The sequence below is a fragment of the Sylvia atricapilla genome, chromosome 5 (genome assembly GCF_009819655.1).
Source record: "Sylvia atricapilla isolate bSylAtr1 chromosome 5, bSylAtr1.pri, whole genome shotgun sequence".
Taxonomy (NCBI): domain Eukaryota; kingdom Metazoa; phylum Chordata; class Aves; order Passeriformes; family Sylviidae; genus Sylvia; species Sylvia atricapilla.
The window spans coordinates 42,897,601-42,924,368 of record NC_089144.1 but is presented as its reverse complement, the minus strand read 5'-3'; positions in this window follow the sequence as shown (position 1 = coordinate 42,924,368).

Sequence of the window (26,768 nt, the reverse complement as noted above, 5' to 3'; positions counted from 1 at the left end):
TATTTAGGGTTTTTTTTCTGTGAAAGTCTAAAACTGACAGGATTCTTCTGTCTTCACTATAAAGGATATACACTTTCACTATTCACTTCACATTAATATAAGCCCTAAAGATTATATGCATCTTAATTGCTGTCACTAATTTAATATTCGGTCAAATAGGGTGAATTCAGCTCCACTCAAGAGAAAAAATAAGTTTTAGATTGAAAATGAAGAATGAGAATTTTTGTCAGACAGTCAGTCTTAGTCAGTCATGTTGTTAATGGTAGCAATTCATCTCCTGTCAATTAATTCTATAAATACACTAATACTCCCAAGTTTTTAAGACTCCAGTTAGAATGGGAGATGTATTACTTCTGTCACGTGTACAGTAAACTGTTTCAGAGAGATGGACAATTTCTTGGCTCAAAGTTCAACTCTGGAAAATTAGAAATGTCCTTACTAAATGTTACTTCTGCTTTCACTCACAGAGGCGATATTTTTCATTTCTATCAACAAGTCATTTCATTGTTATTAAAATAGGAATTAATCCCTCTCAAATGACACTTGTCTGTATTTCGAGATATGGTAGTAAAAAAAGTATGCTGAAAGTCTTCCATAATCATGACAACTAAACTTAAAGTGATTCATCGTTATTGGGGAAGAAAGAAATCTATGGAATTTCTCATGTGACTGGTTTAGGTTTCAGTGGACATTTATGTTATAAACTGCACTCTCTGTGAACTCATAGATCATGTAATTTTGACTTATGATGAGCAAATCCTGAGATGGCAGGTCACTTGTATTTGCATGTACCCACATTGGGGTAAGCCCAATTTAAAAAGTGCTGGAAACTCTCCAGGCCAGGGATGGGTGTGAAACTCAGTTAACAACTCTCCTGCAATGCCAGTTATAGAACCCATGTTGCTTCAGCTCCAAGCCTATGTGTAAAATCTGATCAATGGCAAATCCACCTAGAGTGATTCCTCTTTAACGTTAACAGTGAAAATCATGAATCATCAAGTCATCCATCACTAACGGCTATCCATCATTCCAGCCTCAGAATTACTGTGGGAAGATAACAGAGGTGTAATGCCAAAGGGTCTCTCAGTCAAGAATGACAAGACATTTAAAGTGTCATCATTTATATTACTGTGATGAAGAAACTCTACAGAAGAGGGAGAAAGGGGGCGGGGGGGGGGGGGGGAAGACCTTTGTTCCAGGTGTATTTGTGTAAAAGAGGTATGTCAACAGTTTTCTAGCTAACACCTGCCTCTATCAGTACTCTTCTGTTGCTCTGTCCTAAAAAACTGAGGTTGTAAACAGAAGGTGCTTGAAATTCACTTGCTCATCATTTAGATTCACAATGCATGGGCTGGTTTTTACCCCAGGACCTGGTGTTCCTACAGGTAAAGAATCTCAATTTTTGCCCCCAGGGAAAAAAAACCTTTCTTCATAAAACAACCAAAAGATTTTTTAAGAAATGGACCAATTTTTATCAATTCTAAATACTAAAATAGATTGGAAGAAAGTTCTGATAAGAATATTTTGATCTCTCAAAACTGTGAGTTCATTTTTTTTCCACAAGAAATAACATTTTAAAGAAATATAACTTAACTTGTCTTTAGTTAAAAGTTTGAATCAAAACACAATGCTTTGAAATTACTAAAGCAGTTATTTCACTTTGACCTGAAATTCATGGTTTACATTTTTGATTTGAGGAATTTTTTGTCCTCTTTCACCGTGTTATATTCTCCTCGGTTTTACTCTTTGATCATGAGTTGGATGGTTGAGCAGCAGTTTTGGAAAACCTTCACTCCTCAACATTCATGTGATGACAGTTTCTTGAATATGAGTGGTACTGCTGAGTAAGAGTAAACGAAAGATCTGTATAAATTACATTTCAACAGCCATGAATCATGTTAGTGTTTGTGCAACTATCCATGGTTTTGGCAATGAAATGAAAGCCTGTGTCTAACAAATTCAGTGAAGTCTTCAATCTTTCCTGATGAAATGCCAGTCAGTCATAATAAATAGAATAGTGGACAGTCATCAAATAAAAATAAATATGCAGTATGCTTTGGAATAAGGTGATCAACTTCATTTTAATCTGTGACATCCTAATGAGTTAAACATCTCTATGGCCTGTCCTGTGTGTAGAAAGGCTATTTCTGCAAAAATAGATGTCAAATACCAGCATTTACAAAGTACAAATTAGGCAGCAAAGTAATTGTCTAGCTGAATTCTCCTCCACTTACTGGGCTTGAGTCCCAAAACAATAAAATGTTACTTGCTCCTGGCTAATCATCAGAATAGGTATTTGGTTTAATTTTTAATATTGGTGGGAGTTGATATGAAAGCAGATCAGAGCCTCGAAGAGGCTTTGGCCTGATTCTGATGGGATGCTGATCAAGGATCTGCTGTATTTTTAACTTCTCTCTTTTTGCATTAATTATATGCTGACATTTGAAAGGGAAACTCTCCATTGAGGAAAATACTTGTACCCAAATGTTTCTTGTCTACTACAGAAGGCCAAATTTCTATACAATCTATACAATCTATACATATATATGCATTAAGGTTTCAGAAAACCAGAAAAATAAGCAAGTGAGTAGATAATAAGTGACCACTTTTAAAAAAACAAACCTTTGAGCAAAAGGTGCTAACTATTTCCTTGGGAAAACTTATCTGCCTAAGTCATATGCATTAAGTTGATGATATGACGTGCAAAAGGGAGCACTATCAAGTTTTGACATTTTCATGAATTCTTCTTTGTCACTTTTAGAAGGTTTTACAATTCCACTTAGGTCAATAAAATAACTTGATCCATTGCAGAATGTTTTATTCTGCTCTATTTTGCAAACAGTACCATGAAAGAAATGTGTCCAAATGCTAGAGACAAAAGGAAAGTTTTAAAGTAGAACTCGGCTGTGAATGAATCATGGCAAAAATTGGGTTGAAATCTGAGTTTTGCATTATCTGCAGGAAAACTCCAACAGATCAATGAAAAAAGATCAGATGAAGGTTCTGCAAAGTGGTAGCACATTAAATTATCTTTCAAGTTTTAAAGGAATTCTTTACACAAAAAAGTTTTATGGTGTTAGGGACAGATGCCCGAGTCTCACAGGAAGCCTGACAGAACATGAGAATTTTTTATTGCATTTGGACTGTCACAGTAAAATGACAGATCAATATTTCAACTCAGATATTTTGAGCTGGTGCAAGGAGTTCTAAAGTCAGACTTAATGCATTGCCAAACCATGTCTTCAGGGTGATGTTCGTGGCCCTGTGAAAGGTCAGTAAACAGTCTGCAAAACATTTAAATCTTACTCACGATCTCTAAATGGATCTTAAATGAGAACCCTCTCTTTAGTAAGTCTCGGATTAGTCCTTGTTTACTGAGGGAAATTTGCTTCCCTGAATGTCCAAATCACATGCTAGGAGGAAGGACAGCACTGTGAACTGTTCTGGCAATCCTTGCCAGATACAACCTTCCATTCAGGCTTCTGTGCTTCAAGGCAGAACACCTATCCATTCATAATAATACAGTTTTGTTCACCACCGTGAATGGACTTCCAACTGACCATGTATGGCAGTTTCAGGTTGAAGCAGGTGGAAACACCAATTTCGTGTTGTGGGTTTGTTTTGCCAATTTTTTGTTTCCTGGCAAATGCACCAATTAATGTGGTAGGTCTTATGTTGTCTTAATGCCAGTTCATCCACTAGAATTGTTTACTCCTTTTCTGCTGTGAGATAGATTTAGAAGAGCAAAGCAGGCACAAATTTTAAGGGGTATAAAGAAAACTTTATTAACAAACTAAAACAAACAAACAAACAAACAAAAACCAAAAACAAAAAAAAAACAAACAGAAAAAGAATAGTAAGAATCAGAATAAAACTTTCAAAACATTTCTCCTTCCCCCACAACTTTGTTTCTTTCCACTGACAATGTACAGAGACAAAACCTTAGGACTTAGGTCATTTGACTGCCTCCAGAATAGTCTTTGATTAGTTCTCTTAGGAAGAGGAGTCTCTTTTGCCATGTCATGGAGACTTCTCCATAAGAAAAGAGTTCTCTCATGGCTTCAATTCTCACGAATAGCAGCCTCCTGGAAATGTGCAATCACGAAGTCTCTCTCATCTCATGCAGCCTTCCCACAGCTGTGTTCATGGGCCATGTCAAACTCATGGTGTACTATTTTAAGGATGAGCTGTTCAAAAGCAAAGGTTCTCTTTATATATCTCTGAGATCATCTTCATCTCTGAGAACAGAGATTTTCTTCTTCTTTCCCTGGGGGCAGAGTGCCTTCATCCCTCTTGTCTTCCTCTCTCTGTTCAAGCATCTCATGAAATCATGATTACTTTAACATTTCCTTGCTTCAGCACAAATGCCTTTGCTCGTATTTGAACACTCCCTCTGCCCATCTGGTTTTCATTAATTAAAGGGATATATTTTAGTCTCATCAATAGTCTATCACCATAGCCTTGCAAAAGAATTTCAGCCTAAGACTAAGGCATCTCCTCATTCTCCTCTCATCAGGGACTTAACTCCTCTTTCACGGACCTTGATGTCATCCTTGGTGTCTTCACTCTGTCCTTTTCCTCACTTGAGAGAGGATCAATGTCCTACAACTGTCTGTGCAATAAAGGAGTTAATATCTCACCCAGGGCCTGTAGATGGTCAAGATGCTCAGTGGTGGCCAAAGCAGGCATGATGATGGATTTCAGGCCACACTGGGGACTGTACCAGGATCTCAGGGGCCCAGCTAAAATGGCATGGCTAGTCTCAGGCCTGTACTGAATTTAATTCCAGCCACATGTCTCCTTGACCACGCTAGGGGGAGAGGGAACTGGCCTGGCAGCAAGATGTTAGCAGCCTCTGGGTCCATGTCCAGCCAGGATGGGGCCCCTCGGGCTCCCCTCACCCTGCCTGGCAGCCGCTGGGGCCCGGCGGTCTTCTCGGGAAGAGGCACGGCCCCTGGGCAGGGGCTGCCCAGCCCAGCCCAGCCCAGCCACACAGAGCGGGCTGGGATGGCCTGTTACCTGTTCCCAGGATGGAAGAGGAAGAGGATTTTCCTGGGGTTCATTCAATTTTTGACATGTATATTCACAGAGGCATGTTCAGTTTCTTAGTGGTTTAAAAAGGTGTCAATACTCAAACTAGCTGCTGATTGGTTTTGTCGGGCATGGAGGAAGCTGTTAGCAGCTTCTCTTAGCAAAATCATTTCCGCAGGTGGCTTCTTCCCATCTCACTTTATGTCAATCAGTACCAGTACACCGTGCCACTGGCACACAAGGAAAAAGTCAAAGAAGGAAAACTAAATGTTTCCATTACTTCTGTGGTTCATGTTTGTTGTAGGTGCCTGATGCTTTGCTCCCACAGGCTACGGAGGAACCTTTAGGCCCTTTAAAATCAGGAGGAATTAGTCCCACAAGGTGTCCATGCCTGAAATTTTACCTCTCAAAAAGTCTTGAGTCAAGCAGCTGGGACAATGGGGAAGCCCAGGCTTATAACCTGAATCTCAGCAGACACAGCAGCACTGCGGAATGCTCAGTTTATCCTGAATATGAAAAAGAAAACAGATGTTAAATGAGGTAAACATAGGAGGTACCAAAATTAGAAAAAAAAAACATGTCATATGAAAGAGGATAACAGAAGAAACAGACACATGGGCAGAGTAACACTACAGACCTAAATGATAACGTTTTAAGATAATTCTGTAAAGGATTCCCCAGGGACAGAGAAATGTCACACCTGAGATGCAATACTTATTCCAGATATGTAGAGAATCAAAAGTGGTCAGAGACAATGCAGGAGATCTTGGATGATTTGAAGAAACCCATGATATCCTCTGGCTGCAGGAGCTGCTAGTAGATTATTATCTCCTAATGTTGTTTATTTGCTTACACTAAACATAAAATGGAATAAAGAAGCAATTTTAAGGAGTGCTTAAAATAAAAATGTCAGCTCTTACATCTATGTAAAAGAAGTACTTACTATTACAAATAATACCTAAAAGTACTGTAAGCCAAGTTTACTACAAGAGTAGTTCCTGTAATATTTGGGGGTTTTGGCATGTTATGCATTATTAATTTCACTATTTTCCCCTTTCCAGTTAAGAAGTTTATTTCTCTTGTTTGCAGTACATAAGAAAAGAATGTACACTTATTAATAGTCTCAATATTTTGATTTGCTTTTAGATAATATTGCTAGAAAGACTTATAAAAACCTGAAACTATTTTAGGAACTGCATAATACCTTGTTTCAATTGATCATGTCCATGGAAATTAACGTGAAATCCCCAAGAAAGGATATCTTATTTCATTCTTGTAGTGAACTATTTTCTGTAATAAGGGAGATTTCTGTATTTCTGTAATAAGGGAGAACAACAATTGTGTTAATTTTTTTCTGACTTTTAATTAATAACTCAACTTTTTTGATAAGGTTTTTTATTGGTATTTGCATATGTAATTTTATCTCATGTGACTTTTTATCTTTGATCAGCAACAATTCACATTAAATAAAAAAGACTTTTCTATTCTAACGTGAAATGTATGCCTACTTTTTGTGTGCACACTAAAGACTTCTGTTATAAGACAGCGAAAAAACAGATTTTAAATGTCATAATCATCAAAATATTGCTGGACTAATATCTTTAGATGAAGTCTCAACATACACATTGAATTACACAGGAATGAGAATAAATAACCATTTAATTTCAAATAGCAAAGATTTCAACAGTCACAAATAAGTCAATCACAAAAGACAATACTAACAAAAACTATTTCAATTTGGGGAATGAATGGTAAAAAAATTACTTTAGGTTTCAGATAAACTGGAGCCTGGGACAATTCTGCCTGAAGTCTTCCAGGACAGGATCTAGAGCTGAGTTCTCAAAAGTGTTTGATGTCAGGTAATGGCATTAGAAACATCTAACAGTTAGAGAGAAAATGGCAGTCAAAGCAAACCATGAGCACTTTGCTGGGTGACTGGAACCACTTTTCTCCTCAAAGAATAGGAGATGATCAGGAGTTTTACTATTCATTTGCGTTGTGACCACTTTCATTAGTCTGATGAATTAGAGTGCTGCAGCCTCAATGCCTTTATCAGGGTCGAACAAGCATAAGATTTGTCACGTAGCAGTTAATCAAACATTTAAATTTTCCCCTCTGACTGTAGAGTGCCTTTGCTGCTGTTTTTTTTAATTTTCCACAGCAACCAAAAGTAGGACAGAAGTTTGAGGAGGCTGTTCTAGCCACTCTACTGGGAAATCTGTGAGTGTATTTGTTGGTACATGCCGAACCGCAGATAAGCATGTGCAAGTATGTAGTTACATCTTAACCTATGTGGTCAAGAAGTCTGCCTTTTCACAAAAACATTTTCAATGCTAAAGTCTGTGAAATTCAGCCAGCAAATAAAATCTGTGATAACTAAAAAAAGCTGCATTTGATCATGGTCAACAAAGCTTAAAACATACTGTCACACGAGGCTGAGAAATGTCTTTGAATTTGGTTTTCTCATCTACGCTCATTACTTTTTAGGGCATCACTGTTCAAAATACATTATCTTTCTATGTAAGGAGCTGAATTCACACTTTCTTCACATATAATTTGCTACAAAAGTGAAAAGAGAAAAGAAGAAAAAAGAAAATTTCCCCTCAATCTCACGAAGCTGAAATTTGTACCTACTTGACAGCTAAACACTTTTTATTCTGCCAAGTTTTGTACAGGAGTTTTGGGCAGCTCTCTTCCCATCTTTTCTGAGATAAATGCCAATTTCAGTCTTGCATTTTAATGGGTTATTCTTGATTCCTTTTTGAGCCATCTGATCTACAGTCTCTGAGCAGCCACTGTTTCTGTCACAAAAACCTCTTTCCTAGATGCAGCACTGAATGAATTGAGGATGGTAGCTGTGAAATAGTGTATCCTTCTCTGTGAACCATGAAGAAACAACACACAAATGTGGACCATAAACAGGACATTGTATTACACCAAAGCCCTCTTTAGAAACAGCTTTGTGGTAGTAGGCCAGCCCAGTAAGTCTTCCTCTGAGAGCAATCTCTTCATTTGATCTATATTCACCATATATGCACTCTCTATCTTTTTTATCTTCAGATATATTAAATGACGTGATGGTCTTCAGATCCACAGAACAGTGAATGACTTCTTAAAATTCTTTTACCTGGTTAAGGCTAGTATTTTTTGTTTAGAGTTCTTGGTCATTGATACGAAGCTTTTTCAGTGGAAGGCCTGATAATACAGTAGAAGAAGCTGTTCTCAGAAAAATTAATATATTCATTTTTCTTTGTCTTCATTATCTCTATTGATTGATGAATGAGGTTCCTTTTCATACTGTAGTCACTGTGAATTACTGTCTTCCTTGTTTTTCTGCTGAAGTGACTGAGATGGGCATCACATCTTATGGACTGTAACCTCCAGCTCTGGCTCCAAGCTGGAGTAGGTGTGCTTTGTTGTACTTTCCCCAACAGTCCAGACATCTCTTCAGTTCAGCTCACACTACTGCTGTCTTTCCTCCATCTATTGCCTTTTTTTTCCAGAGGAAAACAGTGTGTGCCAGTGGCTAGCACACACTCTGATTTTACCTTCACAGTACTGGCTGGAGCGTGTACCAGGTCAGGGCTGTGGGGTCCATTGTAAAGCACACCTTCACCACAGTGTTACTGCCAGAGGCACTTATTCTGGTTCCCATAATTATAAACTTATTAATTGCCTTCATCAAGAGGCCTATTAATGGCTCCATTATCTGGTATTCTGAGAGCAATATCTCACTTTTCACATTCTGCTAGTATCAGTTTCCTACAGAGGAATTAGTGATAAGTATCACTAATAACCCCACCTCTTCAATTTGTGTCCCAATGCTCCCTAAGTAAAACAGAAGACAGTGATGTAAATATAGGAAGAACTCACTTAAGTTGACTAAAATCACTGGAGATGTGAACCCTTACAGGCAAACTCAATGCTTGTCAGTTTGCATCAGCTTCTAGTCTGAGAACACCAGAAATAACACTGATATGCTCTTTCTACAGTCTCTGCTAGCTGAGTTTTCAGCAGCCCATATATGCCTTGCCATGAGTTTGGACACAGATGAGCAAACTTGTTTGTCCTTCCCCCTGCTGTTGTCACACACAATCAGGTCCTTTGAAAATTCACTTGTCATAAGCAATTCAACTTCTGCTGCACATACCAAGGTTTGCCACTTAGGGTTATGTGCTGTCTTTAGTTTCCTCATTTGTCTAGAGCAAACTACAGGTACGTTCACCAGTTTTTGTATTGCATTTTACATCTCTACACTAGCAAGAAAAGATTGATCCAGGTGTAATGCTGGCAGGAGTCCCTGGCCACTGATGGTCTACCACGGAAAAGCACTTAGAGCTGCCCAGAGCAATCTGAACCTGCCTGTGTGGACAGCTGCACACACTGGTGACCAGTGCAAACTCAGGAAAAAAACCTCAAGCTTTCAAAAGCAACAGGAGCAAAAGCAGAGAGAGAAAATGCACATTCAAAGTCTCTTAGAATTGTCTACATTGAGAAAGACCCTTAAAGGCCCAGCCAGTAACCAAGTACTACCGCCAAGCCAACCACTAAACCATTTTCCTATGCATCAAATGTCCACATCCAAATAGCTCTAGAAATGGTGACTCAACCACTTTTCTGGGCAGCCTGTTTTAGTGCTTAACAACCCTTTTTGGTGAAGAATATTTTCTTTATATATATATATATATATAAACCTCCCCTGGAACCTGTTGAGGTTGTTTCCCTTCATCCTATCATTTATTACCTGGGAGAGGAGACCAACACTCACCTGGTTACAGTCTCCCTTTAGGAAGTTTTAGAGGCCTTGAGCCTCCTATTCTCTGGATTAAATAACCCCAGCTCCCTCAGCCACTCCTCATACAACTTGTTCTGTAGACTCTTCACCTTCCATAGACAGCTTCTTCTAGGTATTCTTTTCATCAGACTTCCAGTGGTGCTCTGATAGGGGTTAAACCTGGCGTTGGGCTGAAAGCGGCTCAGTCAGCAAAGTAGTCACTATTCATGCAGTGGAGAAGTATAATTGAAAGCAGTTTACACCAGCCTTCCCGTGCTTTGCCTGCTGTTTAGTTGATCTGCTGTCTCTCAGACTTGTAATTAGATTTAAATTAAAACCTCTGGAGTAGCGTATTCTTCTCTCTACTCTTCATCAACACAAAAATGGTTGATGCTGACTTCAGTTTTTGATACATATTGGTAATCAAGGCTAAGGTATTTTCCTGGGCACATAAACATTTATTTACCTGGGCCATCAGCAGCTATGCCAGGGCACTGCCTTGCCTAGCACCTGCATCTGCATTGTGCATCCCTTCAAATTCTCTGGTTTTCTCCCCAGCAGCTCTTTACTGGCACAATGTACTTTCTCTAAGTTTCTCCTGATAATTCTCACAGGAAAACAGTCACTAATATACATCTTACTGTGAAATATCTGTTCTATAAATAGCTTGGGGATTGTCTTATGTGACATTTTTATTGTATAAACTGAAATATGAGGCTTTCTTAACATGTATATCTCAATGTTTACTAGATAGCTAAGGATTTGGTGGCTGGTGGATGAGAACTGCTAAATGTCATCAATTACCATTAATCATGTCACTTTTTATTAAGCCAGAACAGAAACCAAATATACACAAATATTTTTCCTTGTCATATACTCAAGGAATTGCAAGAGGATTAATTGAGGTTTTTGAAAGCAACCTAGAAAATTTTGTGGTCCTTTGTACATTTTAAAGCTCCAAAGAATTGCAAAACAAAATGAAATGTCTAGCAGTATGAATTAACAATAGATCCAAGTTCTGAATAAGCAGAATTAGAAGAAAACAAATAGAATTTCTTCATAGTAGCAAGCCTTTTCTACAATCCTCTACAATGGATTTTTCGTTACCTGGTATTCATTCTACTTACTCCTTTGATCAGGCTGTCCCTTTTATAACCACAATTTTGTGAATAATGTCAGATCCCGTATTTAACCAGTCTTTTCAAATTGTTAAGGGAATGTGACTGAACTTTTCCACCATGAAAAAAGAATAAAAAAAAATTGTTCATTGTTGGTCTTTCAGTCCTTTTAATGGACTAGAGTGAAGGTATTCTGTGACATTAAGAAATACTCTAAGAAATTATTTCAAAAAGAAAAATAAATGTATCTGTCAGGTAATTAATTCATGTACTGTAGGCTATGCTGTTATGCAGACTTTTCAGTCCATACCTTGACTTTCTTATTTTGCTCATTGGCCCAGTACCATCTGCTTTAAACAGTTCCCTGGCCCTGTTGATTTTGCTCCCAAAAGTGAAGAAGCAATGGGTTGCCGGCACTTGAGAAAACAAGGATTGATTTCCACAAAGTATTTAAACTTGAGAAAATAAGAAGCACCTTTCAATTTGTATCAGTGATCCAAGTAGCCCAGTACACTGTCATCCACCTGCCTTTCTGCTACTGGGTTGGCAACTAAAGCCAGATAGAAGCAGAGCTTGTGTGCATGTCCTCTCAGAAGAACAATGAGCAAGAAAAGAAATAACAGGTTTTTTCTTTCTTGTACTAATGTCTTTTGCAGGATCAATATGTGATATCCTCAAGGAGCCCATCCACATGCATGGAAGGGTATGACAGCTTCCACTCTAGAATCTTGGTGCAGATCCAAGCAGAAGGCAATGCTCCAGCGTAGTGCTCAGAGCTCAATAGCATCCTGAGTCTGGGCAAGCATTTCCAGCATGGACAGTCATTACAGAAGGTATGAGCCCCTGACATGCCTCCCACTTCACAGTAGAGATGTGACATCACTGTCATTGAGTTACTGGGTGGGAACAGGTCCATTTTTCACCACTTTTAAAGTCTATAAACTAAAGAGTCCTGAAAATTTGCCTCACTGTTTCAGTTTAATAGAAAAAATCATGAGGTATAGACATTCATTTCAATTTCAGATACACAGAAATTTCTTTTTCATCACAAATATTATATGCATAATACATGACTATTCAAGGCACTTCTACTAGGACAGCATAATCTAGACAAGGTGTCTTGTTATCAGCTGGAGGTACAGTAGTGCATATTTGATGACACTTCTGATTACTAAAAAGGTTTCACCTCCATTTGATGTTAATTGGATGTACTTTTCATTGTCTTAACTCAATTTTTCATTTACTTGAAAGAAAGATTCTGGATGTAGATTAATTTCTAAGTGTGTCTTTTTTAAAGAAAAATATCTAAATTCTTTCATATTTTGGGGGAAAAAAAATTCATACCCAGACTTCCTTCTTGGTTCCTAAATGTAAAATCATCCATGAGTACATTAGAAAAAGCAGCTGCACCTAATCTAATGTGTTGCAAGCCATCCTCGTATCCTGAGGCCAGGACCTGCCTTGCTGAATATGCTTGTAATTGTATAAAATCCAGGTGCCTTTTCCAATCATATGAAGGAGCACTTGGGGGTAGTCATAATGTCCTCAGGATTCATTTAGAAACACCACACAGCAAACCACTCAAGAACTAGCATGACTCAGTGTCTGGGAGGTGTCATTCTACCCTTTTATTCTCTAGAATGAACCTGAGCAGTGTGTTGCAGGAGCTGATTCATTTAACTTAAAAATACAGTCATGTTGAGGAAATCTGTTCAAATATGCAGTGTGTAAAGATTGATTAATTCAAGATGTTTGAATTTAGACATGCTGGTAGCTGTAGTAGCCCTGCAATTAAGATCATACAGGGTCTAATTTGTCTTTGATTAAGTAGGTACTCAATTAAAAAATCCCATGAATATGCACATGGAAAAAAAATCAGACACTTTTCCCTTTTCTGAATATTTTCAACCACATAAAATATATAACTTAATTATTGTGCACCCTAATACATTTTTTCTTGCATATTCTTCATAAATTTTTTTTTGAATCACAGAATTATGGTATCAGGGAAGTTTCCTGTAAAAATAACAAATGATCATATTTCCTAACCAGTAGGCATGAATGTTTAAATCACAGTAGAACCACAGCAAACTTGCACTCTTGATAATTAAAGGATAATGCAGTTGATACAATAATTTTTTTTCCAAAGTTTGTGCAAATATGGCTGGTAGAGTGTATCATATTATCAATGCATTCAGAATTGTAATTTGCCTCACCCCATGGTCCTTGATGACTCAAGCTAGGCTGTCCATGCAGATTAACTGCCTGCAAATTTGGAGCATCTGAGTTTGGAGGCCAGGCAGAAAAAAGAAACCAAAACAGACAGAGGATAAACAACCAATGCATTCAGTGCTATCTGTCCTTACAAATAATTTTGGGAATTAATGCATCATTTCAGGGGACATGTGAATTGATGCAATGGGTTGGACACATTTTTCAAAAATCCATTAGAGAAAAATCTGTTTGCAAACCAGGCAAAAATTATTGAGGTACGGAAATAGTGTAAAGACAGCCTTTTTAGCCTAATTGTTTGATTTTACTGAAACATAATTTTGCCACAAAACTCAGAGTGCAGATCCATGAAGCTCACATTTTGGGATCCATGTCAAAAAAAGCACCTGTTTGGATGCTGTACCTGAGACATATGAGCCGTGAAGTAAAATATTTCACAGACAGTTTTATAAAATAATATCCAAAGACTACACTCATATATACTTAAAGTAGCAGAAATTATTGCTTTCTGTTTATAACATTAATAAGTGAGCTCAATGACTTGTTACTTTATCACAGCCATTTGTTAAATCCTTCCTTTCCTGTACCCTGTCTACATTTCTTTCCTTTATGGAAGAGACTCATCTTCCATAATTTAGTGCTGGAGTCATGACGAATTAAGGACATAAACAAGACAAAATACATAAATACAGTCATAGCTTGTACTATACTAACTTGAAAATTAGGCTCTCAGGAACAGAAAGAAGTCCTTTCTCATGTGCTGTTTGCAGAAATGTTTACCTAATTTTCTAACTTCTATTCCTACTTTCAGGCACGTCTTCATACACGATGATTTCTGCTTAGAGTATCAGGGTGTTATTCATTCTTTTTGAATGGAAAGAGTTCAACACATGTAGTACTCTCTATCATCTCAGAGATTAAAAAATCAACCATGCAACTACCAGCTATGGCTGGGATTATGTTCCAACATCACTGTTGGAGAAGTATCAGAACAAAGTTTCAAATCATTTTATGAATCAAGAAAAGGGGGAAATGTCTAAAATAGATGTCTAGTATTGCATTCAACTGGTGGAAAATCGCCACCATCACTACATGGGATAAGAATAAAACCTTTGTTTATACTTAATCTAATGTCAATTGAACTTCCTAAAACCAGCAGGATATAATATAACAATAAGAATTACAATAACAATAGGAATAATTTCTGTGTAGCCTTCTAAAAAAGAATGCTAGAAAGAAAAGGTAAAAAATAAAAAAATCCCCCAAACTTAAAAGAAATAAAGAACAGTGGTTTTTAAAAAATCCCAACATTATATAAAGAGCTGAAACTCAACTGATTCTTGAAGATGAGAAAGGTTAAAACATGTAAGGAGATCAGATCCTCAGGTATTATTAAAAGTATAATAATTAGTATAATTATTATTAAGTCTAATTATTATTAAGTATAATACCCAAACAAAGCTACAGTGAAGCACAAGTTGGTATTATAAATACACATATGTGTGTGTATGAAAGTACAAAATAAAATAAAAGAAAAAACCTAAATTCATCCACAACAGAAAAGTTTTAACACATGAAGAAATGACTGCACTCTAGTCACTACAAGAAAACCCTTAGGTTCATATAAGAAACCGAAAACCCAGAGTAGGAGTCCACTTTAAAAGACAACACTTCAGTGGATAATTTGTATGAACTACTCCTGATGGGACTACAAATGTAACTAAAAACATAGCCTTTTTCATTTTGCTTCAAAAAAGCTGCTTATTTGCTGAAAAATTCATGGTGGTCCATACAATCATAAAATCTTAACACCAACTACTGTAAAGGTAGGATATTTTTGAATTGTTTCCTTAAGTACTTGCAAGACCTTGAACAGCAGCTGGAGGAATAGACTGATTTTGAGTAAATTTTGAAATTTTTCTTCTTTCTGGTCTTGTTTTGTTTTACTTTCTTTTTTACTTAAATGCTGCTCTTTCATACATGTGCTTTCCAGCCTACAAGCAGAATGTATCTGTTTGCTTGATGAAACTTTCTGTTTACATTTAAAGCTTGGGTAGTATTTAATGGGAATACAGTGGATTTGATAAACTAGATTTGTCTTTTTCATCTCTCTAGAGAAAGAAAATCCAAATAAGTTCCAGGTACCCCAAATAATTTTGAGTCCAAAGATTTGTGATGATTTGAGTCTGTACAAGGACCAGTTACATCAAATAAAGGGAAAATGTCAAATAAAAGGGAAAAATTCCTTTTGGAGTATGCTCTGATGTAACTTGGAGCAAAGCAAAGGAAGGGCTCTAAAATTAAGCCTGATGAAGAAGGTTTGGTATCTGTAAAGAAATACTGGACAATTTCTTTATGACAACATCCAGGGCTTGACCTGTCTCCTAACTAGGTTTCTTTTACTCTTGTGCTGTAGAATTTTTTCTTCTTTTTTCCTCCAATGATCAAGTTTTACATCTAGTTTATTAGTGAAGATGACCTCTACTTCTTAGCAAGAGAGTTTGAAAGATATACAGTCACTAATAAAAATAATGCCAATAATCAGAAATGTTTGTGTATATTAGTTCACATTTAAGTTTTCTCTAGCTTATCTCTGGCTAGTTGTCCCTAAACGTGCATCCTGCCTCCTCACTCCCATATGGTACTGTTTGTCCTTCTGATAACCCTGGGGTAATATTGAAAATTCTCTAAAATGAGTTATCTTTATTTTAATTCCCTGAAATGAAAGAAATAAATGGGGATTTATTTGTGATGAAGTAATTAATTACTAATTCAAAAAATTCAAAGCAAAAGGGTGCACCACCCCTGGGTAATTAAAATAATAGGTTTTCCATTAAGATAGACTGTGCCAATTTATGTATTTACTCAGAAAAATTTCCTACAGTTTGCAAATAAAGAATGCATTGCACTCCCACAGAGTGTTCAAGAGCAAATATGGATAAATCCTTGACATTCATTTTAAAGTAAAACATTTAGCAATCTAAGAAACTTGCTGCTGGAAATTATAAGTGTCTATGACTATCATTCTGAATTCAGCATGATATTTACTAGTTTAATTTGTGCATCTTATAGTTATAGCTGTATATTGTATCCTTTCAAATGGTGGAAACATATAAGCAGTTAAACAAGCAATAGGCTGCAGTATAAAACAAGCCTTTCATTTGGAAATCTAGCTAGTTCATTTCATCAAAATATAAAGTCTGCCTCTCTTTGTATATTTCAAAAAGTATTTCCATGTGCTGCAATTTACCATCCTGTAATCTGTTTGGAAAAGTAAAGTAATAAAGCTCTATTTTGTTTCTTATCTGAATGGTAGCTATGACTGTCTCGAGAGGGTGCTTCAAAAGCTTGGGGGACAAAAAAGTTCTTGTGAAGATATGCAGACAGAGCAAAGTGTTAATTATTGGTTGCTAATAGATGAGTATTATTCATAACGTACTTTTAGACTGTTTTTTTTTTGTTAAAAGGATGGTCTTTCTATGTCTACAGTGGTCAAAAATAAAAAGCTAGTAGATGTCATTTTTAATTACATATTATAGAGCATAATTGTAACATCTTGCACAGAGGACTACATTAACTGCTGAGTTTTAGTGTCTGTAGCACACAGCCTCTGCTGTCTCCATCATCTGTGAGATGCACTATTTGTATGTGAGCCTGAGAAATCTCTCTGAGAAAGGCAATTCTACCGAGTATCAACTTGGTATTTCACAGACCCCAAATCTTTAAAAAATGTCGCTGGTTTTTTTGGTCATTCATCAAATCATGATAAAAATATGGATCATCAGCAGATGTTCTTCTGGGCTGCAGAGACCTTCTACAAAGAGGTCTGAATCTCCTTTTCATTTGGTATTCAATAGGCAACTAGACAGTAGAGCACACCTCTCTGCTTCATCCATCAGCACAGAGCAGAGCAGCTACTACTGTCTGAACTTGTAATACTTCAGTCAAATACAATCTAAGAGGTCACATGTTTGCAACAGGACAGCAAACTTTTCAAGAAGTGAAATAAAAAGGCATTGAGGAACGGATACGCAGATGAATTGTTGAAGTTGCAGAATTAAATCCCTAAGAAAGTCTATGTAAAGGCACAGAGAAGGTCCATGATGAAGTGCACTTTCCCTCTAACAGCCTTGCTCAGTGACATGCTTAGACTGCCAAGAGATCATTTAACTAGCTAAAGGAATGAAGGTGACAGATTGGTGGCTTTTTTTTTTTCCCATTTTTTTTATTTGTTTTTTTGCTCTTAGGTATTCATAAATCAATATGCTCTGGATGTAACATTTGTTTTAATTTTTATTCAAAACATGGGAAGGACTGCTGCAGATTAAAACAGGTGAATCTGTTCCTCTGACAGATAATTACAGATTATATTGGTCAAAGACAGAACCAATTCTAGTAACTTTTCTTCATGAGCTATAAAAATATTTAAAACTATCAATTACCTATTGCAAATAAACACATACACTCATATATAATGGAAGTAATTTTCGATGTACAAAATTTATTATTCTATGTAGGCAACAGATGTCAATCACTAAATTTTCAAAATGAAGGGTTTTTTTACTTTTTCTGCTCTGAATTTCCAGCATCTGCTTCTTAGTTAAATACCACTGACAGTAGAGCAAATTACAGTGGCTTTTAAAGACTATTTTAAGAGTTAGGAAAAATGTTTGTCTTTTGAAGGACTGTGAAATGAAAGGCTAGTATGTCAGTACTGCAATATCTGAATAAAAATAGCTTATAATCTTGTAATAGCCTTAGTGCAGGTAATGCTGTTTACTAGACCACAGCCATGCTGCTTTCCTCATTGTTCTGTCACTCCCTGCAAGAAGCCAGGAGAACCATTTTCCTGTCTGTGCTGCCAAGAGCATGGCTTACCAATCCTTCACAATCAAAATGGGGTTCAGGTCTTGGGTTCATCCTTCTTACCTGCCTGGCCCAGGACATAACCTCACCACAGAAATAAGAAGAAACTAAACTGAGAAAATGAATGCAGACTGAGAGCAATTTCTATGCCATGTGGGAGAAATCACCCCACAAATCATAGCTGTCCAGCTTCCATTCCCTTCCCTTACAGATCTATTGCTCTAATGAGTCCTATTAATATAAGGTCTTGTGGTCTAATTAATCTTCCCCCAGGACATTAGCTGAATAACAAGCAGAGAAGAAGCCTCGCTGTTCTCTTCACACTTGGTAACTCTTAGGTACCCAGTTAGTAGAATTTAAATCAGGAGAAATTATCTGTGTCTTTCAGGGTGCAAAATTTACAAACTAGGTTGGGATTTAGGTTTTTTTAAAGCAACTTTTTTTTTTTTTTTTTTTTTATGAGACAGATGAGGGTAATTTCCCCATCATTAAGATGTTAATGGAATGCTGACAAGTGTTTGGTTTTTTTAACATAATGAACAGTAGGCTATTTTTTTCTTTTTAAGCTATTTTTCTGTGTACCTTTTATTTTCTAAGTAGCTCATCATATAATTAGAGATAATGAAACGGTTCAGTCACAGAAACACAAAACCAACAAAAAAAGAGAAGATCTCAGACCCTCTTGATTTTTTCAAAAGAGTAAAAAATTGATGATTTGTGGCACAGGTTAAAATAAATATTACACAGATTACATTTATGCATTTCAAGATAAACTGACCCCCAGGAAGGATATTAAGGACTCTGTTTTGAAAAATAGACTTTTCTGTATTTACCCATTGAAATGCACAGATGCTCACTGAAACGAAGTGTTGCTGAAAACTGCTAAAGACAAAAGACGGAGAAACAGTCCTGTTAAGAGAGCTGTACTGCTCTCTGACCTTCGCCGTTCTCAGGCTGAGCAGCTGCTAAACAAATACATTATTCAGGAATAGCTAAACACAGTTTGAGTCAGCTTGTGTTTGATTTCAGATTTGGTTGCGTGGTAGGAAGTGTGATGGGGGAATGATGCTGTGTGTGAATGGGATGATGCTGTGTATCGGTTTTGGGTAAAGCAGTCCTTTAGAGGAGACTGCAGGAGCCAGAAGGCAGTCGACCTGGATGTGCCACCGATTGTCTCTGGAATGTGTCTCTGTGGTTTCTGCTGTCCCTGTCTCTTCTCTCCACAGCAGCTCTTTTCACCTAACTGTCTGCCTGAGGCATTGGAACTGCATTCATTTCCAGTGTCCACCTCCCTGCAGCTGGGCACAATCCGAGAGGCAAGAAGCGCCTGGCACTTTCCAGGCAAAAAACCTGGGGATTGATTTTATCCAAACATGATTAAGAAGTCTATCTTAGCTCTGCATTGCTGGAGAGCAAATAGCACAAAAAGAATTTGAATTTATGCCTCGATTATTAAAATGTTACAGTTATTAATTCTTATTTATGTTGCCTTCTTAATGGAGACAGTAAATTCAACCACAATTTTCCAAAATGCTAAATGTTATCAAAGACATTCAAAATCATTCAGTAATAGAACACTTCAACTTCATTGGTTAGTATAGAAAGGATTGAAAGAGTAATACACATCAACCTACACATGCCCTTAATCAAAATCCACTGCTTCCCAGAAGTCTCACTTATCAGGGAATGAGGAAATTGCCTCCATGTGTTTCACAAATACAATTTAAAAAAAACCCATCAAAAACAAAAAACCCAGCTCAACTGGCAATTGTAACAATAGTGTTTATCTATCTTGAGCCATTTTGTAACCACTAGTTAAAGCCCTATTATAAACAGAAATAAATCATCAGGAATAATATCATGCAACAAGAAAACAGAGGAAATATGAACTTTCCAGTTCATATGAAAAAAAAATTCACTTCATGTTTAAATATTAATTCAACTAATATTCATCATTGTGAGGACACTAATCAAAGTAAGTTTTCAGGTGTCTGTTGTGTTCTTTTACAAAACCTGTAGCTAACCTACGGTGGAAATCTTTCCTTGCTAATGTATCAGCTTTGACTCTAAGTACATTAACATTGATTGACAACTCCTAAAATTAATATTTTGAGTGGTTTTTTCATTTAGGAAAGTTTAAACAAAACTGGATATGATATTTTTCATTTCTTATATGAACATTATGGCTACAGACATATTTTTGTGTATATATGTTTTAAAAATATTTATTTCTGTTAATTCTTACTGGTACCTAAAAGCCAAATTCATTAAAATTAGAAAGATACAGCATGCTGCTGCAGAGACACTAGTGGTAAAAGGATTGGGACAAGACTTTTTATTAATATATTAAATAAGTTTCATCAGTAGAATCAAATCAAATAAGCAGAAAAAAAATTCTGTGAACTAAACTCAGGGTTCTGTGCTGGGTGCCAGAAAAACATGCACTTTTCGAGATGGACTGATGGGTACACTAAGACTGAGGAGTAAACCCTGTCCTCCATCTAAGCAGTCCATAAAAGATAAATTGGTTTTTGAAGAGAGTCTAACACACTAACATTTTGTATGTCTTGCTAACTACTGGCCATAATGGAACTAATCAGATGCGGTATTTTGTACAAATTCCTTACCCAAAGGTAAGTGTGTATTTCCCTTTTTTTCACTGGAATGTTCTCTCCTGACCAATTTGTCAGTGTAGCAAAAATCACTGCTGGTTAATTTACACACTGGTGTTAGTTTCTACAAGCAGGGTTATGAAGAGGAAGTGATCTGAAAATAGAAGCATGATGAATGGCCAGTTAATATCACTGCAGGGAAGTGTTTGAGTCACCTCCCTGGAGGCCTTTGAAAGATGTGTAGATGCACTTAGGGGCATGGTTCAGTGGTGGACTTGTCAGTGCTTGGTTAGTGGTCAGACTCGACCTTCTTTAAGGTTTTTTTCCAAAAATTCTATGATATTGTGTTCCTTAATACATAGCAAGCATTAACTTTGTTCTCTCACTCGGGTACTTCTTCTCTATATTTTATTAAAAGAAAGTATTTTGAATATCTCTGTGTTCAGGAAAGTTGCGATAAACCCCAAAGTGGCTGACAAAAGTTTGCACTTGACATTCATACATATAACTGATAATAATTAATAATGTCTAATGTGATGATATAGGTATATTGAATAAAAATGCACTAAACAAAAGAAACAGAGCTCTGAATTAAAACCATGGTTAAATGTTATAGAAATATCATATTGGAAGTAAATTTTACTTTAATTTTTTTATTTTCCTTGGTTTATCTTGGTCCTTTCAAATAATTTCTATAGTTTTGACATTCACTTTAGTGACAAAAGACAGTGTCCTGCTGGGTAAGGTCTTATTCCTAACCCAAAGAATTGCAGTAGGTCAGTGCATGGGAAAAGAGAGGTGTCCTCCTTAAAAAAAAAAAAAAAATAAGAAAAAGGTATTTTGTAGTGATAGCCTTACCAATCACATCCCAAATACTTAGCCACTTTCTGTCAGTCTTTTGGTCCTTTCTTTCTCTACTTTCAAACAGAGGAAATCTCTCTGTTATATGCCCAAGTCCTCCCCAACAGTCTCCAACCTACTAGCTAGCTTAATTTTCCTTAGCTTGTACAAAGCAGTTTATATTTTGCCAGATTAAGGTGTCTGTGTTGCTATTTCCATGGACTGTGAACTTCCCTGAACAGACATTAATTGTGCATACATTTTTTCAGAGAAATTGCTTTAAGATAATTTCATTTCATGGGCATAAAATCTTTGAAAAGTACTGAACATTCTCTATAACTTTGATCTCTTCAGAATATACCAAAGGGTTTTTCCTTTTACAGTGATAGATGCCTTACAGCTCTGTGTCCTAAAGTAAAAAGGAGCACCTGGGAAGGGAAATTATGGTAATTCTGCAGAATCATTTGCAGTACTACCTACAACTCACAGATTGTTTCTAAGCTTGGTTTCTATTTTAACTTTTAAATAAACAGAATTTTCAGCACATAAACTTTCCTTCTCAAACACATCTCAAATTTTTGATTTGTCAGCATCTTAGAACACAAATGAAAGACTGAAGCAGCAATCTGCTGTGTGAAAATAGAATGAGCATAAAGAGTTTCTGCAGGTAATTGGGAGTGCACTGCTTGTTTTCCTCTGCCTGATTGCGCTGCAAAATATTATTACAGCTCATGAGATAACCCAAAACCTATGTCTAATCACAAAGTGAAGTAAGAATTGTAGTGTCTCAGCAACCTTAAAAAGTCACTCCAGCTCTCTAAGTCCAATGCTTTGTAAAATTTCTGGCTACAGCATTAATTCCACCTTCCTGTACAAGAGACATCTCATGCTTTAATTCACATCCCCTTGTATATTCCTGGCCACTGGAGCAAGAGCTCCCTGGGGTAAAATGATTCCTTTTCTCAGCTCTCATAGAAAGCTGTTTGCAGTCTTGGTATGTGAACCATGATCGGAGTTGCCTGCTGGTCAGTGGCAAGCAGGAATCACTCACCCCTCCATCGTCACATTCAGTGTGAGGATTGTACAGCTACTGCAAAAAAGGTTACAGCTCCAGCTTAGGGGCTTCTGCATGTTACCATTGGTTCTTCAAACCTCCCCATGAATTTTTTCCCCTGGCAACTCAAGATTTTCACCTGTGTTGTTTCTAAGGAATCTCTAATGTCACTTGTAAGGAATACACCCTCTGAAACTGCTGTCTCACCTAAACTTTCTCATCCCATACATAAGAAAGATTGCCTCCAGCCAGTTGTGGTCCCAAAGTGAAGTTTGGAGGCAGGGCCAGCACTATTCCAAAAATACTAGCAACACAGAGTTTTAAAAAACATTTGTCTTTCATGATGAGCATGTCAATGGAAGTACATTGTCATTCCAGACAGCTTCTGAGCACTTCTGAGAAACTGATGGAAAACGGACTGGGAGTTCCCTGATTTCTAGCTGGCCATCAAGCCCTTGAAATGTGGCCTGACAATCTGGCTTAGATTTGCACTGTGACTCTCATGAGGCAAATCATTCAGCTTTCTTTAATTAAACTTTAAAAATTGACTTCAAAGAGGTAGACTGTGGTTGAATCTAAATTTTAACCTACCTCATGAAACATTGCAACGAAATCAAAAGCTGACTTAAGGAGTAGGCAAAATTAGACTTCACAAATATTTGTAACAGCAATAATTAATATAGTAATGCCAGATTATTTCTCTTACTACCCAGTATTGCAGGATCCTGAAAATGTTTTATACACATTAACACATACAAACACAAGAACAAGAAGAGATTATCAGAGGCAGCTGTCACACTTGACGTTCAGAAAACCCAGGTGTTGGCTCTCAATGGAAGTCAGGCAGGCTGCTTTGAATGCTGGATTATAGCTGTTCTCACTCTGTGCAAAGATTCCTCAGCTACCCAGCTGGTCCATGGTACAGTTACATTTCATGGTTCCTAATTATGTTTGGAGATGAATGATACTCTGACTAATTTGGTGACATAATATATAACATCTCAAAATGAATACACTCCCGAGACTGTTTTTATAGTGTCAGTGGCTTGGGCCAGACTGGATAGAATGTATCCCAAATGGTGTTTTGGCAAGAAGACAGTCATTTCCAGATGGATCATTTATACAATTTTAATTTTTCTAACTAAATTGCATTCCTGCTGAATGAAAGTGCTTGTGGGTATTTACGACTGTAGGGATCAATAGGCCCTTTAATAGAGATATTTTGGAAAGCTATCTCAGAATAGCTATCAGGCTTAAATTGCACAGAACGATAGAATAGGGAAAACCATTTCTCTGTCTTTAGGTTTATAAATATATAATCCAAAAGTAAAAAGCAGAAGGTGTTATGAGAAACACAAATGAATAAAAAACATTGAAAATTGCATATGAAAACAAATGTAGTCTGATTTTAAAAACTATAGTGTATCCAGAATTGTGTAGCTTTAGATTAATTAAAAATATTGTTAATTGCATTAAATTCATATGGCTGGTTTTAGTTTCTGTAATCTCGTCTTTTTCCTGAATTGTAGAATAGTCTCACTATACTTTATACATATGATGCCTAGAGAAAATTATAATGTACAAGATTATTTTGTTGCCATTAACTGAAATCTCCTAGGCAATCATTCCTTGTAAATGGCAGATATGATGGGGAACAAGATTATTTGCTCCTTAGTTATAAATATTCACTGACCCTCTGTCTCTGCTTCCAAAGGAAAAAAAAGCTTTTACAATTTTTATTTCCTTGCAATAAACTGTGATTTCCCTGCATGCATCAAACATTTATTAATGTTAACAGTCATGACCATTTTCAGGAAGCTGTGAGTCAATAGTGAACATAGGCACCTGTAAGCTCAGCAAGTCTGTGTGTCACTTTGTTAGATTTTCTTGTGTAAAGCCTGAATACACATGTGAGGCTTTGTAGAAGTTCTGAGAAGACTGAGGAGTCACAGGGGAGAAGCCCCAAAGTCCTGTGTGCTGTCTATCAGAAGACATGCTGTAGTAGATCCATCATCAGTCCAGCCCCTTCCTGGGGAGTAGTCTAGCCATCAGATCAACTGCCAGGTTAAATGGTTTTATTGCAGAAAGTGGAAATAGATATATGAGATCAGTTGCATAGAGGGAGATAGAAAGGAGTGCTCAGGGTACACAAACAGGTACAGGCAGAGTTCAGGTAGGTTGGGGTTCTCTGAGTCTCAGATGGGCTGAGTTTCTCCTTTACACTAATGCAGTGACTTTTCTCTGTATTTTTTGTCTTTGTACTTCAGATCCTTGGTTTATTTCAGTGCAGACTCAGGTTTTCTGTATGTGGGGTGCATTTTTGCTGAAACATTTCAAGGCAGAATACACAATGTTAATTTAATACGTTTATTTTTGATTTATTGGAAAAAAACCCTGTAGAACTCTTAAGTAGAAATGCCTGGTATTTGGTTGATTGCTTCTCACATTTCCATTAGAGTGACTGTTCAAAATGGGTCACATAGCTCACCTGTTTGCTCTAGTTCTTGTCACAGGTAGACAAACAGATTGCTGCTTGCAATTGCCATTGCATTCAGGTTATGTGTGGTGTCTGACAGCCTCTCCAATAACCTCTTAATAACCTCTTAATGCTGAGAATGGGGCCGTATTGCTACATTTCATAAGAGAGATAGAGCAAAATGGTTTTGTCCCCGAAGGGCTTGTCTAGCAGAAACCTGAGTTGTAGGTAAAACAGATTACAAAAGAGTTAGGATGTGAAGCGGAGACACAGGTCTACAGGCCTATGTTTTAGTGGATCTGCCCACCTGGGAAGGCACATATATCTCAGACAGGCCTGATTCTTAGTGTTTGTGCTTTTATAACTGTGTTGGTAAAATAAGCAAAAAATATTTTGGGGGGAGAAGAAATCTCTTTTATTAAACAAACAATTATAGATAAGTGTTTGAATATATAAAAATTGTTATTCTTTGGGATTGAAACAGAGAAACAAGAATTAAATTGTGTTCATTTGAAGGCCAGTGGTCTGTGTCACAATGGCAGCTTTGCAGTGGTGAGCCCAACTCCATCCCAAGCAACAGGGTTCAGGCATTTCTCAACCTAGTTCTGATTAATAACACTCAAGGAGGCAGGTGAGAGAAAAAAGTCGTAGTAATCCATAAGCCCTTTCACATTTAAGATGTTTTTGTGTTTGGGATGAAAAAGCTCTGTGATAAGCTTGGTTCTAGCACTGAACATGATACATGACAATGATTTATGTAGTGCATTTTCAGATTGAATGAACTTTCACAAATAAATTTATATGAAACAAAAGTGAATTTTTCTCCATTTTTTTAAGAATGTTGTGTATACCCCCATTTTGGGTCAATTAAATCACACTATGGGGTTTTTTGTTTTTTTTTTTTTTTCCCTTTTCATCTAAATTAAAAATTGAAACACAACTCTTTTTTTTTAGCTGAAAATTTAGGCTTGTTATTTATTTGGGGAATGATCTTTTTAATACAGAAAACCCACCAAGTTTCAACAAGAAAAATTGCTTCAGTAGAAGCACTTCTGCTACAGGACACATAAGTACATACCATGGCTGAGACCAGTAAATCGTTTTTGTTAAATCATCAAGTAAAGACACATATTCTTGGGACTAGCTTAGAAAAGTCACTTTTTATACAAATAAAGGGAATCAAAAATCTCATAAGAGTGGTTTTGCATGTGTTTCTTAATTCTTCAGTAACAGTGTTAACATTAAATGGACATCAAAGCTCTGCCATCTGACTTCAAGCTTTGGCAGGTCTTGACTTATGTGTAAAGATACAATCACTGGCACCAGAAAACATACTGTAATAATTTATCTAATTCCCAATTTCATACTTCTCATTATAATTTTTATCTATTTTTACTGGACTGTTTCTGTTAATTATTTTTCCATTATGCTTCCCTTGTTCTGAAATATACTGGTTTAAATATTATTTTTTGATAAGCACCAAGGGATATGCTTCAAACATATTGGTGCCCAGGGAATATCCCACACAGTCCATCCTTCCAGATGTTTTCCTCTCCAGAGCTTCAGCCTCAGCCTTCAGCTTCAGCCACAGCTCCTCCTCTCAGACCCTGAGATACTTCCTTACCTTGAAGGAAATTTTCAGAATCTCTCTGGCCTGGTTTTTGCTCTGGTCCCCCGCCTCTGTGCAAAAGTGTCTTAAATTTTAAGATGGGAGATTCTTCATGGAAAATCAAAAAGAAAGATATGCTTAGAACTAAGCCTGTGT